Source organism: Lepus europaeus, chromosome 11, assembly GCF_033115175.1.
Source record: "Lepus europaeus isolate LE1 chromosome 11, mLepTim1.pri, whole genome shotgun sequence".
NCBI classification, from domain to species: Eukaryota; Metazoa; Chordata; class Mammalia; order Lagomorpha; family Leporidae; genus Lepus; species Lepus europaeus.
The window spans coordinates 14,319,902-14,332,096 of NC_084837.1; the positions used below are offsets into that span (position 1 = coordinate 14,319,902).

At 43.1% G+C, this 12,195-nt stretch overlaps 1 pseudogene; it reads left to right on the top strand.

Annotated features, from left to right (window-relative positions):
- Positions 1-7,101: 7,101 nt before the first annotated feature.
- Positions 7,102-7,774, top strand: LOC133770431 (GTP-binding nuclear protein Ran-like; annotated as a pseudogene).
- Positions 7,775-12,195: the final 4,421 nt, after the last annotated feature.

A 12,195-nucleotide genomic window follows, 5' to 3' on the forward strand; every position in this document is an offset into this window, starting at 1 on the left:
TTAAAATCAACTGGGTTTGCCGGTGCCACGGCTCACTAGGCTAATCCTCCGCCTTGCGGCGCCGGCACACCAGGTTCTAGTCCCGGTCGGGGCGCCGGATTCTATCCCGGTTGCCCCTCTTCCAGGCCAGCTCTCTGCTGTGGCCCGGGAGTGCAGTGGAGGATGGCCCAAGTCCTTGGGCCCTGCACCCCATGGGAGACCAGGAGAAGCACCTGGCTCCCGGCTTCAGATCAGCGCGGTGCGCTGGCCGCAGCGCACTACCGCGGCGGCCATTGGAGGGTGAACCAACGGCAAAAGGAAGACCTTTCTCTCTGTCTCTCTCTCGCTGTCCACTCTGCCTGTTAAAAAAAAAAAAAAAATCAACTGGGTTTGTGAGCTGGAAGTCCATGCCTTCGCCACGCCCCTGTGTGACCTCATGCCCCTACCTGGCCACAGCTGGGTGCCCACCAGCCAATCAGGTTAATTAACCACTCTCCTTTGGAAGGGGGTTAAAAGCCTGGGACATGGTGTGTCTGTCTCTTCTCTTCTGTTTCCTGGCCTCTTGCCAGGAAGGGGCTGGCTGTAGCCCTGTGCCCCCAGGGCTCGGGCCACCCGCCATAGGCTTCCTGGCCTAGATGCTCCTCCATGTAGCTGATTCCTGGTGCTCGGTATGAACCCAGATTTACCTCTCTCTCTCTCTCAGATAAAGCTCTCACTCTCCTATGCATCTTTCTCACTAAATAAAGGCTTAAAATGTACCATGCTGCCTCGTTTATTTATGCCGGTATTTAGAATTTTTCTCTAAATATTAAGCAAGAACCCTCTCAGGCTTATTAATATTGGGGATTTATTAATAAGCATATGGTGATATCGTATGGCACCCCAAATTCCAGTATATAAATTTTAGGGGTCATCTCCGATATCAATTAGGTTATCCAAAGGGACTAATGCTTTTCCCTTGATTCTGGATTCATTACCGTGAGAGTGAAATTTCAAAAGCAACCCTAGACCCTCTTGCTTGTCTCTCTTCCTCATGTGCCCACTTGCCTGTCTGCTTCTTCACCATATTTTGGCATAGCATGAGAACATTGCTAGAAGTGACAGCCCAATCTTGGACTTCCAGCCTCCAGACTGAGCTAAATAAAATTCTTTCCTTTATAAGTCACTCAGTTTAGAAAATCTGTCATAGCAACAGAAAACAGACTAAGACAATGCATAAATACATAATATTCAGGAAAGAAGATAGTTAGAAATCTCTCCGAGGTGTGGTGCAAGTTCCTGCTGCGTGCGCAAGTTCCTGCTGACTCGGCATCCTTGCTGCATTCATATCGTGAGAACATATGGCCAGAACATTCAACCTGCACTCCTTTCCCCTCCCAGGGTTTCACCATAATTACCTGGAACCCTCAAATATCCCTCCACAAATCAGTCGTTCATTATACTTGTTCACCTCTTTGGATCACTGGGAAAGCAACTTATTGTCCAATGTGGAAGGCCTTGTTCTTGATAGAGTGCACTTCCTGAAACCTTGGAGGGAGGAAGGGAAATACGAATGGCAATTCAAAGCAGCCACCACCATTTCTAAAACACACAGTCCGTTATTTTCTAGTGACTCACTCTCTGAACTAAACAAATTTGAATGCATCTCTAACTTAGTTTGCTCAACTGCTCAGTGAGGGAGAATGGTGCTTACCTTTCAGAGTGGAGTGAAGATCGTGGGAGTGATGCACATCAAGCCCAATGATATTAGTACCAATTATGTGGTTTTAAAAGTGGGTGGGTGTGAAAGAGGCCCGGAGTTAGTGAGACCAGAGTGCAAATGAAATAATCCCAAAGTAAATCCTCTTCATTTGGCATAATTTGTGAAAATGAGGATTAACTATGAGATAAGACAAATAAAGACATCGTGTTAGTATGTTTTCCATTGCAGCAACAACAACAACAACTTAGGCTGAGTGTTTTTATAAATAAAAGAGATTTATTTAGCTCACAGTTTTGGAGGCTGAAAGTCCAAAGAGCAGATCTCTGGCTCTGGCAAGGGCCCCCAGGCTGCATCACATCATGCAGAAGTGCATACCAGAGGGAGAGCTCACACGGCAGGGCAGGAAGCCAGAGAGTGGGGGAGAGGCCAGGCTTGCCCTTGGATAATAACTGACTCTCCTAGGAACAAACTGAGGTCCCAAGAGAATTACTAAATCTCTCTTGGAGGAAGAGCCCCCACTGACCGACCTCTCATAAGGCTCCAGCTCTTAAGAATTCTACACCACCTCTTCACATCACCACACTGGGGACAAAATTCTCCACATGTGAACCCTTGGGGACACAGTCATTCCATGCTCACGCAGGAGCAGGCCTGAATACTGCAGCTCTGATCACTTTGCGTGTGTATGTAGAGAGAAGCAGCATTTCTTTTGTTTAAAACCCTGCACACTTAATTTGCATTCAGAGAAAGGCTGTAGAATCATCAGGCCCACTGCAAATAAGAAATGGGGATTCCAGCAAGGCCAATATTGCTGTAAGAATGGTGAGAATAGCAAAATCGGGTACTTTTATTTATAGCAAATTGTTGCTAAGCAGATAATAAAGACCCCTTTCAGAGCTTGCATATATATATATTTCCACAGAAAAGGGCTTGGCTTAAACAGTGACTTTTCAGACAAAATAAAAACCCTATACACACATGGTTTTTAGATCAAGGTCTTTGGCATCAGCCAGGCCCTGTGGGATGTAGCAGATGCTGTGTAACAGCCCAGTGTAGGGAGGTGAGGGTAGTGCTACCTCATTTTAACAGTAGACAGTGTGGGAAGTCCTTTAAACTGGGCATGAGTGAATAGCCCCAGGGAAGCCCAAATGAGCTAGTGAGTCTTCCTCAGCTTCTTCAGCTTCCCAGGCCACCTCCTGCTGTTCCAGACTGGCTCTCTAGAGAATAAATGCTGACACCTTCCAGAAGTTGAGTTGTTTCCAGTTCACAAAAAGAGAGACTCTTTTAAAAGAAGTTTAAAAACTTCCTGTCATAAAAGCAAAAACACATTCATAATAGAACACAGAAGGCCAATAGTACAGAAAATTGTGTTCTATTTAGATTTCCAGGGCTCACTCTTCTCAGTGTGATTGGGTTATTCTCTCAAAAATTACTATGAGTATAGAATGGCAGATGTCCTAAACAACACTCTGGCCTCAGAATCAGCCTTTAAGGCATTTGGATCTGGCTGAAGAGCCCATGAGAGTATTTTAGGCATGGAAAGCCAAGACACTCTGGCAAAACAAAACAAAACAAAACCTAAATGAAAAATCTCTGCGAGTGAGATCCCAGTGGAAAGAATGGGCCATCAAAGAAGGAGGTACCTTTCTCTGAAGGGAGGGGAAGACTTCCACTTTGATTATGACCTTGTCTAAATAAGATCGAAGTCGGCGAACTCAAAAGGCTTCAATAGCCTTGGCAACTCATGACAAGAGCCTAGGGTGATTACTGACGCCATAAACAAGAGAGTCAATTTGTTAAGTCAACAGCAGGAGTCACTGTGCACTTACTCCCTCTGTAGGATCTCTGTCCTTAATGTGTTGTACAATGTGAATTAATGCTATAACTAGTACTCAAACAGTACTTTACAGTTTGTGTTTCTGTGTGGGTGCAAACTGTTGAAATCTTTACTTAATATATACTAAATTGATCTTCTGTATATAAGATAATTGAAAATGAATCTTGATGTGAATGGAATGGGAGAGGGAGCAGGAGAAGGGAGGGTTATGGGTGGGATGGAAGTTATGGGGGGGGAGCCATTGTAATCCAAAAGCTGTACTTCAGAAATTTATATTTATTAAATAAAAGTTAAAAAATTACTATAAATAGAAGTCTATTTGCATCTCCCCACTAGTACACAAATTGATCATTCATTCACAGCACATAGTTTCTTTTTTGTGTATTTAAAAAGGTATCTTTAGAGTTATTTCCATAGTCATATATAGATATCCCTTCATTATTTTACAACAATTATTTAAAGATTTTGTTGTATGGGTATATCACAGTTTATTTAACCAGGCAAGCATGGCAAACCATTAATGCAATGAGATATGCATTTGCTTTGATAACTATGGTATGTCTTTGATGACAGACTATTCTGTTTTCCCTAAATCACGGCAGACTGCTGTGATCACCCTCAAAAGCTAACATGATTGACATAGTGGATGGGTTCTAGATAGGAACCCTGGGTTGTGGGAGAAGCCTGAGATCCTTTGACTAACCTCTCTTATTGGACCTGAACACTTACACATTCAATAAATACAATACCAAGGTATTCATCAATTTCTTCATTAAACCAATCTGCTTTAAAGCCTTCCATGTCCCTGGGGTCTGCCGATGTTCAGCAGCTGACACAGAAGAATAACACAAAGCATCCTGCTTCCTGTTAGCTTGCTGTCAAGTAGCAGAATATTCACTAACACAGACTGAAGGTGGACCGAGGGTATAACTTTTTGGAAGTTTTAGGACAGAGGTTTGGATTGTTTTGAGTTTGGTTGAAGAGGAAATGACTGTTTTTCTGTGTTAGCTTCCTGTGGTTGGTCTACCAAACTACCTCACGTTGAGCGACTTACAGCTACAGAAACGTAATCCTCACAGTTCTGGAGGGCAAAAGCCCAAGATTTTTGTCACTGGGCCAAAATCCATGTGTCAGCAGGCCACACTCTGCCTAGATATTACAGGGAAGAACCATTCCTGGCCTCTTCTAGCAGCTGGTGGCTTTGGGAAACCTTGGCTTTGTCACTTCAGTACTTTGACTTTGTGTCCTGGTCCATCTAGGCTGCTAGAGTGAGGCACCAGAGATTGAATGGCTGGTGTACAGTGATGTGTTTCTCACAGATTAGGAGGCTGGGAAGTCCTGCACTGAATTCAGTCTCAGAGGAGGCTTGTTTCCTGGTCCAGAAATGGCTCTCATTCTGCTGTCCTCACACTGTGGAAAGGGCAAGGGACATTTTCTGCAGCCTCTTTAAAATGAGACTAATTTAAAATATCCTACATCTATTATTGTATCAGATTCTCCTGTTCTTATTCTCCCATTTCAGAGGAGGACTCTGAGAACAGATAGGTCAAGTCACGTGCTTGAGGTCTGAGTAGATGCTAGCAAGAGGTGAATCCTGGCCAGCTAATCCCTGAACCCGTCCACACTCATCCCTAGTAAAGGCAACTACTTTGGCTATCCATTATAGAATCGCAGGCCACCCAAAAGCTCAGTGGCTTAAAACAACAGCAATCATTTATTTGCTCATGATTCTGCAATCCAGGCAGTACTTGGCGAGATGGGACATTTTTGTTCCATAATAGTATCTGCTTGGGCTAGAATATCCAAAATAGATTTTATTTTAACTGTGTATCTGGATCCTTAGCTAGGTGGTTGAAATACAGTGGGTGGCCAGGCACCTCTGTCTCTGTGTGGCTTCTCTATGTTCCTAGCTTAGACATCATTACAATAAGGTGATTCAAGCTAGTTGACCTTGTTATGAGATAGCTTCCCCCAGAGCATAAAAGCAGAAACTGCTATTCCTTCATAATTTCTGGAATTGGAAATTCAAGGCAGTCACTTATGCTGCCTTTATTGCTCAAAGCAATCACAAGGGCAGGTCAGATAAAGGAGAGAAGAAAAAACAAAGAACAAGTGTGCCACTTCTTGCTGGAAAGTCCAGGTCACGTTATAAAACTGTACAGGGAATGGGAGGTAAATCTTTGGGAACATACTATAAAAGCAGATAAACATTCATATCCACCAAGGAAGAAAGAAGTGAGGATCAAAAAAGTACAGAGTTTGTGAGATTGACAGATGACTTCCAGTTTACAGAATGAAAGACAGAGGCTCATGGAAAGCACATGTGAATTGGCATTAATGGTAAGAGGATTAGAAGTTTGCATGTAGGGCAAACTACTGTGCTGTGGTGGAGTGGGTTAAGCTGTTGCCTGCAGTACTGATATTTCAAACGGGCACTGGTTTGAGTCCAGGCTGCTTCACTTTTGATCCAGCTCCCTGTACCTGGGAAAGCAGCAGAAGATTACCAAAGTATTTGGGCCCCTGAACCCATGTGGGAGACCTGAAAGAAGCTCCTGGCTCCTGGCTTCAGCCTGGCCTAGCCCTGCTGTTGCAGCCATTTGGGGAGCAAACCAGTGGATGGAAGACCTCTCTTTCTCACTCATTCTGTGTGTCTCTCCTTCTCTCTCTGTAACTCTGCTTTTCAAATAAACAAAATAAATCTTAAAAGAATAAATTTACATATGAGAAGAAAGTGGCCTCTGGAGCCCAATATTAGAAAAGACCTGAGATGAAAGGGTATTATTTGGCCGGCGCCGTGGCTCAACAGGCTAATCCTCTGCCTAGCGGCGCCGGCACACCAGGTTCTAGTCCCGGTCAGGGCACCAGATTCTGTCCTGGTTGCCCCTCTTCCAGGCCAGCTCTCTGCTATGGCCCGGGAGTGCAGTGGAGGATGGCCCAAGTGCTTGGGCCCTGCACCCACATGGGAGACCAGGATAAGCACCTGGCTCCTGCCTTCGGATCAGCGTGGTGCGCTGCCCGCAGCGCGCTGGCCGTGGCGGCCACTGGAGGGTGCACCAACTGTCCACTCTGCCTGTCAAAAAAAAATAATAAAAAAAATTAAAAAAAGAAAAGGTAAAGGTATTGTGTGTTTGTATCAAAAAATCAAGCAAGGGCGGGCACAGTGGTGCAGTGGGTAAAGCCACCTGAAGTGCCGGCTTCCCATATTGGCACCAGTTCATGTCCTGGCTGCTCCACTTCTGATCCAGTTCTCTGCTATTGCCTGGGAAAGCAGTTGAAAATTAGCCAAGTCCTTGGGCCCCTGCACCCATGTGGGAGACCCGGAGAAAGCTCCTGGCCTCCTGGCTTCGGATCGGCATAGCTCTGGCCTTTGTGGTCAACTGGGGAGTGAATCAGTGGAAGAAAGACCTCTCTCTCTCTTTCTTTCTCTCTCATCTCTCTGCCTCTTTTTCTCTCTCTGTGTAGCTCTGACTTTCAGGTAATTAAATAACTCCTTAAAGAATTCAACAAGATTTTGAATTTTGCTTCCACACCTTCCCAGCTTCAGTTGATTAGATGTGGAGATATTTTTGGAAGAAGCATTATGATGGATGCCCAAGGAGAGCTCTAAGTTGAGTTCAAATTTATTTTGGTTGGGATGATGATACTTAAAAAACCACATTCACAAAATTTCACTTTACAGGTAAATTCAAGAAGTATGTAGCTATCTTGGATATGGAGGTCCATATCCTTGTGTTCCAGGCATGAAATTCTGCTGATCAGAGGAAATATGGTGCACTGAAAGATGGATATTGCTCCCAAACCTCGTGTGCTATTATAATGTTTCATGTTTCATCCAGAATTACTTATAAGAATGACCTTGCTAGCATAGAGATCCATCCCTAGTATGCAAAAACATCTTCCTCAAGTCTTGCGGCAAAAAAGCGGTTGTGAGGACAGCAAAGTGAAGGCAAAATCTATTGTTTTCACTAGAAGAAGACCCTCCAGTACTATGACATTTATGCCAAAAGTAGGAAAATCTTTGAAAAACCCTTCTTCTGATTTGCTGGAAGGCCACTGGAGACTCTCATTTGCAGTTTGTGGCCACGCCTGCTCTTGCAACTCCAGAGCTTGTCACAGACTCAGCTTTGGCAGTGCAGGGTGAGCATGATTTAGAGGTTGCTCAGACAACTGCTCTCTCATGAGAGGATGATGACCTACGAGAAAATGAAGCTGGGGTTCACAGTCAGCATTCTAGTTTCATAGATACTGCCCTGTGATGTCAGCAGTGCAGCACGTGTGCCACTTATTATCTAGCTAAGCAGGGCATCTGTTTCATCTTTGAGATGCTGAAGGAGATGAATGTGCTTCAGAGTGAATGTGGCAGTTAAAAAAAAGAACCTTCAATTTTTGGACCTGTGTATTTAGATATTTTGGGGTGTAATTTTCCTTTTTGATTTCAAAGATAAGACTGCTACAGTCACAACACAATATTCAGTGGTGAAATCTTGTTTGTGACTACCATTCCCATTTCTTTGCATTTAGAATTAGAGTAAAATATTTCAAACAAAGACAGATAAATAAGAAGATCTAGCAAAGAGAGAGTGGAAGACTGCGGGGTGGTTTCTTTCTAAGCAAAAGATCAAATGTGGAGCATAGATCTCTGATGCCTGGAAGAACAGGCACATGTTGGCTTCCAGGATATTGCAAATAAGGGTGAAGATGGTGATGACTTCTCTTCCAACCCCCTTGCTCTATATGGAACAGAGGAACAGCTTCCTCTTTGAGAACTGTTGCCAGGCAGATGTATGTGTTTGTGCACCTACACATTGCTATTGACCCTGAGAGCTGAGTGGGCTGTTTTGTTCTTGCTGCTCCCATCCTGGAGCTGAGTCCCCTCCCAAGCCCTTGGTGCAGCACCTGTGGGGTGGGCACAGCTGCAAATTGCAGCACCAAGGGTAATTATAGGAAGAATATGCTAATAAGCAGATGCTCGTGATTAACTTGCCTTTTCTGTTGCCTGTCAAACCCAAGCTGCATTTGTTGAAAAAGATAATTAAATTGGAATCAGATGCCTGCAGTAAATATTTCATTTAGAACCTTACATGACAATAGAGGAAGTCGACTGTGAAGTCCCCCTTCAAATTTCCACTTTTGTACAAGGCCTGGGCCAGATTCCGAGTTTGTTTGTTGCCTGTTCAAATGAGCTTCTTGTTAAACAATCAGGACTTTGTGGTGTGTGTGGTGCTTGTGAACTTATTACTGCTAGGATATTATGGTGATGCTATTTGTTTCTCTCAGAATGGACAAAACTTGAGTTGGAAAGCATGGAATCCAGAATGGACAGTCACACCAGCTCAGCCTCCTCCTTGCGTGCAACCCCTTCCCTTGAGTATCCTCTTGCTCTCAGAAGATCCACAGTTCGCTCCTCTCCCTTACATAGGCTCTCTCCATATACCATGCCAGCACTAGAGCTTGGCACCAGCGGAGGCATTTCTGCCTCTGTCATAAATGTTTCTGACTTGCTCCAGAAAGACAGTGATGGTGATGACTTTGGCATTGCGAATGACAACACAGACTGTTGGATTCTTTTTCTTTATATAATGCATTAGCCATGATGCATCTTATAGGACGGGAAAGTGAAGAGTGCTTGGGAGGCAACTGGCTATGTCTTTTGGGTCCAAATAGAAGTTTTCTATATGAGGGAAAGATATATACATAGAAGCCAGTATTTCCTATCATACCCTGCTCCTAAGACTCCAAGTCTGCTGCTGTGTTAGCATTGTCATTGTTGTTTCCAGGAATCCTTGCCTGGGATCCATGGAGGGCTGAGTAAGTTGAAAGGAGCCAAGAAAGTGTAATATACAGAAGGGACCCAACCTATCAGACACAGAATCAGGTTGTAGTTATGTCCATTCAAATTCTGGCAGATGCTTGTTCTCTAGATATGTTGGGATCAGAGAATTTGCCTCATCAAACTTAACAGATATGTCATTCCTGTGCCCCATATTAATTTATAATGAAAAACACCACACTAAAATGCTTCTATACAACAAAGGAAACAATCAACAGAATGAAAAGGCAACCTACAGAATGAGAGAAGATATTTGAAAATTGATATCTAATACAGAGCTAATTTCAAAAATATATAAAGAATTCCTAAAACTCAATAGTAAATAACCTGGTTAAAAATGGGCCAAAGACTTGAATGGATATTTCTCCAAAGAAGATATACAAATGGCCAATAGATTTTTGGAAAGATGCTCAGCATCACTAATCATCAGGGAAATATAAATCATAACTACAATGAGATATAATTTCATATCTGTTAGGATAGCTACCATAAGAAAAGCTAAAAGAAACCTTGTGCCCTGTTGGTAGGAATGTAAAATGGTAGAACTGATATGAAAAAAACATGAATTTCCCCAAAAAATTAAAAATAGAACTACCCATGTGATGGCTCAAGCAGTTGGTTCCTGCTGCTCATATGGAAGAACCAGACTGAATGTTAAGCCCATAGCTTTGGCCATGCCCATGCCTTCTATTGCAGGCATTTGTGGAGCAACCCAGCAGATGGGAGCTCTCTATCCCTCCTTCTGTCTCTCTACCTTTTTTTTTTTTTTTTTTTTGACAGGCAGAGTGGATAGTGAGAGAGAGAGAGACAGAGAGAAAGGTCTTCCTTTTTGCCGTTGGTTCACCCTCCAATGGCCGCCTGCGGCCGGCGCATCTCGCTGATCCGAAGCCAGGAGCCAGGTGCTTCTCCTGGTCTCCCATGGACTTGGGCCATCCTCCACTGCCTTCCCAGGCTGTAACAGAGAGCTGGCCTGGAAAAGGGGCAACTGGGATAGAATCTGGTGCCCCAACCAGGACTTGAACCCGGTGTGCCGGCGCCGCAAGGCGGAGGATTAGCCTGTTAAGCCACGGCACCAGCCTTCTGTCTCTCTACCTTTAAAACCAATAAAATAAATAAATTTTTCAAAGATAGAGCTGCTGTATGATTCGACAATCCCACTTCTGAGCACATACCAAAAAGAATTTAAATCAAGATCTTGAGTTATCTGCACTCCTGCATTCATTGCAATATTATTCACAATAGCCAAGGTATAGAAATAACCCAAATATTCACCAACAGATGATTAATGGATAAACAAAATGTCTACATATACAACAAAATGTTATTAATCTTAAAAATTAAATCCTGGGGCCTGTGCTGTGGCATAGCAGGTAAAGCCTCCTCCTGCAATGTCAGCATCTCATATAAGCACTGGTTCAAATTCTGGCTTCTCCACTTCCAATCCAACTCCCTGCTAATGTACCCAGGAAAGCAGCAGAAGATGACCCAGATGTTTGGGCCTCTGCCACCCACGTGGGAGATCTGGATGAAGCTCTTGGCTCCTAGCATCTGCTTGACCAGCCTTGGCTGTTGCGGCTACCTAGGGAGTGAAGCAGTGGATGGAAGAGTTCTCTCTCTGTCTCTCTCCCTCTCTCTGTAACTCTTACTTTCAAATAAATAAAAAGACCTTTAAAAAAATTCCTACCATTTGCAGCAACATTGATGAAGCTGGAAGATATGCTAAGTGAAATAAATTGGCACAGAAGAAAAAAATATTGCATGATTACTTGTGTGAGATATCTAAAATAGTCAAAGGTACATATGTGGGTAGTGGAAAGATAGTTGCCAGGGGATGAAGAAGGGGGATATTGATATTTTAGCTTAATAGATATAAAGTTGCAGTTATACAAGATGAGTCAGTTCCAGAGATCTGCTGTATAACACAGTGCCTAGAGTTAACCATAAAGTATTGTGTACTTAAAATTTTGTTAAGGTAGATCTCATGTTAAATATTTTAGCATGAAATGAAACAAAAACAACACCCAAAGGAACACAAGAAAACTTCTAGAGGTGATGGATATGTTTATTACTTGAATTAATCTATTTAAGAAAAATATATAATTAAGAATGAAGAGAGGGGACTTTTTCCTATGATCCTCCTTCTACAGATTTATTTGGAAAGAAAGGATGCGTATAATTGTAAACTTTTTTTAATCCTAAAGACCCCCCCTCTTCCCCATCTCTTATGCTTACAGTTTATTATATTTGCAGGAAATAATTCAAATGTTCAATTAAAGTAGCCCACATATTAATGAATTTAACAAACATTTATGAATAATACCATGTACCAGGCAATCTTTGGTTCTGGGTGCTGGGGATGCTTAGCATAGGTATCCTACCCTGGTGGAGTTTGTAATCCAAGATAAGTAGAAAAGATCAAATGTGAGCAGACCTGGCATGGCTGCTGTGTCTCCTGTTGGTACAGGGAGGTCCTCAGGATAAACACCACAGAGGTAATACATGGCTTTGAGAGCGACTTGGGGAAGTAACTCAGTCTCCATGTCAATAGAACTTGTTGTCATGCATGCTAAACATAAATTTTAACTAACAAGGAGAGCCCTAATGTTTCCCTTGGGTAAACACTTTGGCTTCTTTATGTGTCTTGAACATTTAAGTGGAATAAACTCATGTCCTCTTCCTAAGGCTCCTTTTTGAATGTTTTTTGTTTTTTTGTTTTTTTTAATTTGCTGATGTATGACTTAAGGCACATTTCCTACCTCCTTGACTGCAGCCTTCTGAGTGGCCTCCAGGTCATGGGCATGTCTGTTATTTGAGATGTATGAAGATGGGGGAAAGGGAAAGCCCTTG